Source organism: Hordeum vulgare, chromosome 7H, assembly GCF_904849725.1.
Source record: "Hordeum vulgare subsp. vulgare chromosome 7H, MorexV3_pseudomolecules_assembly, whole genome shotgun sequence".
In the NCBI taxonomy this organism is placed as follows: Eukaryota; Viridiplantae; Streptophyta; class Magnoliopsida; order Poales; family Poaceae; genus Hordeum; species Hordeum vulgare.
The window spans coordinates 431,253,861-431,259,499 of NC_058524.1; the positions used below are offsets into that span (position 1 = coordinate 431,253,861).

The following is a 5,639-nucleotide window of genomic DNA, read 5'->3' on the forward strand; positions in this document are numbered from 1 at the left end:
AATTCCCCTCAATGCAACCGGAAGCAATTGCGTCATAAGCACGTGGCAGTCATGAGACTTTAGGTTTTGGAATTTTTTGTCTTTCATATTTACGATTCCCTTTATATTCAACGAGAAGCCAGTCGGGACCTTGATACTGAAAAGGACTTCAAAGAAGATTTCCTTCTCTTCCTTAGTAAGAGCGTAGCTGGCACGCCCTTGAAACTGCCCTGGATGCATGCCATCTCTTCCTTTATGACGTTCCTGGTCCTCCCGTGCTTCGGGTGTATCTTTTGACTTCCCATATAAGCCCAGGAAGCCTAGAATATTCACGCAGAGATTCTTCGTCAGGTGCATCACGTCGATTACCGAGCGGACCTCATGGACTTCCCAGTAGGGTAGCTCCCAAAATATAGATTTTTTCTTCCACATGGGTACGCGCTTATCAGGGCCGTTAGGAACAGGTTGGCTGCCAAGACCCTTTCCAAAGATTACTTTTAAATCTTTGACCATATCAAATACTTCAGCACCAGTACAGATGACAGGCTTCCCCCGGGGTTCTGCCTTTCCATTGAAATGCTTGCCTTTTTTCTTTAAGGGATGCTTGGGCGGAAGAAAACGACGATTGTACGGATACACATTCTTCCTACAGTTGTCGAGATATATACTTTCTGTCTGATCCAAACAGTGCGTGCATGCATTGTATCCCTTGTTTGACTGTCCTGAAATGTTACTAAGAGCAGGCCAATCATTGATGGTTTCGAAAAGCAACGCTCGAAGGTCAAATTCCTCTTGTTTGTGCTCGTCCCACACACGTACACCTGGTTCGGCCCACAGCTGTAAAAGTTCATCAACTAATGGCCTTAGGTACACATCAATATCGTTGCCGGGTTGCTTTGGACCTTGTATAAGCACTGGCATCATAATGAACTTCCACTTCATGCACAACCAAGGAGGAAGGTTGTAGATACATAGAGTAACAGGCCAGGTGTTGTGACTGCAACTCTGCTCCCCAAAAGGATTCATGCCATCTGTACTCAGACCTAACCATAAGTTCCTTGCGTCAGCTGCAAATCTCGGGAACTCTCTCTCGATTTTTCTCCACTGCCGACCATCAGCGGTGTGCCTCAACTTATCGTATTTCATACGATCTTCCATGTGCCATCGCAACAACTTCGCATGATCTTTATTTCTGAACAGACATTTCAACCGTGGTATTATAGGAGCATACCACATCACCTTGGCAGGAACCCTCTTCCTGGGTGGCTCGCCCTCAATATCACTAGGGTCATCTTTTCTGATCTTATACCGCAATGCAGTGCATACCGGGCATTTATCCATATTCTCGTACTTCTCACCGTGGTAGAGGATGCAGTCATTAGGGCATGCATGTATCTTCTGCACGTCTAATCCTAGAGGGCATACAAGCTTCTTTGCTTCGTACGTGCTGGCGGGAAATTCGTTCTTTCTTGGAAGCATCTTCTTCATCAGTACCAGCAACTTTTCGAATGACGAGTCAGTCACACCGGTCTCTGCCTTCCACTTCAGCAATTCCAGTGTGCTACCCAGCTTCTTCTGGCCATCTTCACAAGTTGGGTACAACAATTTGTTGTGGTCCTGTAACATCTGCTCGAACTGCGACCTCTCATTTTCTATGTCGCAACCTCGCCGTGCATTAGAAATGACCCGGCCAAGATCATCAGCGGGCTCATCTGGTTCCCGTTCTTCATCCTGATCTTCTTCTTCATTGTCTTCCATTGTGGTATCAGCATACTCAGGGAACATAGATCGGTAGTTGTCATCATCGTTCTCTTCTTCTTCATCGTCGTCTTCCATCATAACCCCTCTTTCTCCGTGCTTGGTCCAAACATTATAGCCCGACATAAAACCGGACCGAAGCAGGTGGCTCTGAATGACTCTTGAGGAAGTGTAATCCTTCTCATTTCGACATTCAACACATGGACAAAACATATAGCCACCACCATGCTTGTTCGCATCGGCTGCATCTCGAAAAGAATGCACGCCTTCTCTGTAAGCGGATGTGCGTCGATCACCGTACATCCATGGATGGCTCATCTGTGTTATACGACAGTATATCAAATACAATCACAGTCCTAAATATTAGTACCGCACGGTCTAAACGAGGAAATATAGTTGCTAACCTTTTAGAATAAGTAGAAATAAAGAGGAAGAGGTTTAAGCGTGGCTCAGGCATCTCATATCGTAGTTGTGTTCGGTGAACTGAAGCGGCATTGCTCTAACACACATTTCAACAAACACCTCTAGCGCATCAAAAAAAGTGGAGAGCAAGCACCCACCCACAATCCTCCATCCAAGAAAAATGCAAGAAAGAGGGGAGAGGGGGGCTGTGCTATATATAGGCAGAGGACTTTAGTCCCGGTTCGAGACACAAACCGGGACTAAAGGTGGCGCACATGCGGGCTGCCCACCGCGTAGCCCTTTAGTCCCGGTTTGGGACACGAACTGGGACTAAAGGTTCCTTACGGGCCGGGACTAAAGCCTCGAGGGAGGCATAGGGAATTGGGGCGACGTGGCCGGGCCTTTAGTCCCGGCCCAGAGGCAGGCCGGGACTAAAGGGTCCAGGCCAAAGGCCCGTTTTCCACTAGTGATCGCTATCTTTTATGTTCCCTTCTCGCGTCTCTCTCCCTCTCGTTCTTCTCTCGTCACGGAAGCGCCACCCAGCTGCTCCATTCACATTGTCGTCATGCCATCGCAAACTACTGCAAGCCAGCGAGGGGCGCTCCGTGTTTGCCTCCGGCAAGCAGCGTGTGCTCCAACAGGGGGGCTCGCATCGTGTCGAGCATGTTCATACGCAATGTACACACTCACACAAAACAGATTGGATGGCCGCATCGTGTCGAGCATGTTCTTTTTACTTTATTGCTTCGATGTTAGAAGTCAAAGGTACACGCATATCTCTTCCTAATAATAATAAAAAAATAGGGTTTCTGATCGTCCGTCGTGGCATTTTTACAAAAAGGTCCCTGTCATTTCAGGTAATTAACCCGCCGTCTTTCTGTAAGTCGGATCAAACCGTTTTTCACTTTTTATGAAAAACCCCATGTGTTTAATCCGACCGCTCCCCTACGGCGATGCTGATGCGTTGCCGCCGCCTGCTGGGCTCGGTCCTCCCCCGCCTCCTCGTCGCCCTGCTCCTCGCGTCCGCCGCCGCATTGCTCCCCGGCGCGGTCGGCGACGCGGCCGAGGCGGCCGACGAGGGCCGCGTGGGCGAGGCGGTCGCGGCGGTGGAGCGCGCGGACGCCACGGCCGCGGCCCTGGGGGCGGCCCAGGCCGACGGGGAGGCAGCGCAGGGCAATGGCACGAACAAGGAGAACAACCTCGCCGACATGATCGACCGCGCGCTGGAGAAGGAGCTCCCCGACTCGGAGGGCGACCAGGGTGGCGGAGGTGCTGGATCTGAGTCCCGCCGTCTCCCCGCGATCCGCCTCGCGGGCTCCGTGGCTCGGGGATCTGGTTTCGGCGCGCCCTAGCGTGTGTCGGCGGCCGGCTGCCTAGCCATGATATACATATTTGGTAGTTGTGATAGTTGTGTATCATTCTCTCGCATGTCATTTGGACTATGAATATAACGTGCCCTTGCATGGTCATTCACCAGTCAGGTGTTAGGCTTGTACAAGGAATCGTGAAGGATGTACAACCCGACAAATTAATCCTGGACAACGGAGAGGAGGTTCCTTATGGTTTGCTTGTATGGTCTACTGGAGTTGGTGTTTCATCATTCGTCAAGTCATTGCCATTTCCTAAGCCAGCTGGAGGAAGGTATAATTAATTGGTATGACCTTACTATTAATTACTGTTTGCAGGATCAGTGTAGATGAGTGGTTACGTGTTCCTTCAGTGCCAGATGTATTCGTTGTTGGTGATTGTTGTGGATTCCTTGAAAGCACTGGCAAGGAAGTTCTCCCAGCCTTAGCTCAAGTAATTTCACGAACTATCTTGACGCAGTTCAAGAGTATGAAAGCATTTTGTCAAAGTTACTATCTCAGAAAGAAAAATTGGTCTTATGTATTGTTTCCTCTTTCCTGAAGTGCAATAGAACTGGGTGGAATAGAAACATAGCATAAGATAAAATTGAACAGATGATTATACATCCTATCAAATTGCAGACACTTGGGCTGTTGGGCATGACATAAGACTATCTCTTTGCAATGCTGCATATCAGTCATGCATTCTAGGATTTTGTTCCTTCTCTTTCAGACGAAAGGCCTGTCAATTTGCTATGTACATATAATGTGCCGCTTGTACTCCTGAACAGGTTGCCGAGCGACAAGGCTTGTACCTTGCTCGCCTGCTCAACAGTGTGATGAAAGCTGGAGGAGGGCATGCAAACTCCCAGGTTGAAGTTTATCTAGGTCCAAAGTTTGTGTATAAGCATCTAGGGAGTATGGCAACCGTTGGAAGGTACAAAGCTCTGGTGGATCTGAGGCAAAGCAAGGTTGGTTGCTCCTCCGTTCTTTGTGAATCTTTGCAGTTCACTAGACGCCCAGGAGTCGAACTGAGCGATTTTTTCCCTATTCACAGGGCTCGAAGGGCATATCCATCGCAGGATTTGCAAGCTGGTTCATCTGGCGCTCGGCATACCTGACTTGTGTTGCCAGCTGGAGAAATAGGCTCTATGTGGCTATCAACTGGTTGACCACGATGATATTCGACCGTGACATAGGCCGTATCTAGGGTATCTATCTGTAGATATCTGGGATCTGAACCGTACGGACTACATACGAACGCTAAAAGAAACATAGGTCTTGATCACATTGCATCTTTTTTTCCCTCCTGCTCCTCTCTTTATCCCTTTCAGACTTGTCAGCCACGTGAGTTCCAAATGCACAATTTTTCTTTTGTAAATTATGAATAAATGAGAATGAGATGCAATTTAATGGTCTTCAAGTTACTTGGTGTGTACACGGTGAATATGTATGCAACTGTAATTTCTTTGCTCAGGAATGAGTGATCAGTCTCCATGAATCTTACTGTACATGTTATAAACGTCACGCAAATCTCTCCCTAATAATAAAGCAAATAGGGTTTCTGGTCGTCCGTCGTGGCATTTTTATGAAAAGGTCCCTGTCGTTTCAGGTAATTAACCTGCAGTCCTTCTATAAGCCGGGTCGAACCGTTTTTCACATTTTATGAAAAACCCCCTATATTTAATCCGACCGCTCCCCTACGGCGATGCTGATGCGGCGGCGCCGCCTGCTGGGCCCGGTCCTCCCCCACCTCCTCGTCGCCCTGCTCCTCGCGTCAACCGCCGCATTGCTCCCCGGCGCGGCCGGCGACGCGACCGAGGCAGCCGACAAGGGCCGCGTGGGTGAGGCGGTCGCGGCGGTGGAGCGTGCGGACGCCACGGCCGCAGCCCTAGGGGCGGCCCAGGCCGACGGGGAGACAGCGCAGGGCAATGGCACGAACAAGGAGAACAGCCTCGCCGACATGATCGACCGCGCGCTAGAGAAGGAGTTCCCCGACTCGGAGGGCGACCAGGGCGGCGGAGGTGCGTGGATCGGAGTCCCGCTGTCTCCCCGCGATCGTCGGCGGCCGGCTGCCTAGATCTCGGCCCCGGCTGCCGCACTTTGCTGGGAATTGGCGAATCCTGCCTGTTTATGGGTCTTTGCATTGAGCTG

The 5,639-nt window shown here is 50.0% G+C and overlaps 1 pseudogene; it reads left to right on the forward strand.

Moving 5' to 3' along the window:
• Positions 1-3,562: 3,562 nt before the first annotated feature.
• LOC123410123 lies at positions 3,563-4,893 on the forward strand (annotated as a pseudogene).
• The last annotated feature ends 746 nt before the right edge of the window (positions 4,894-5,639 follow it).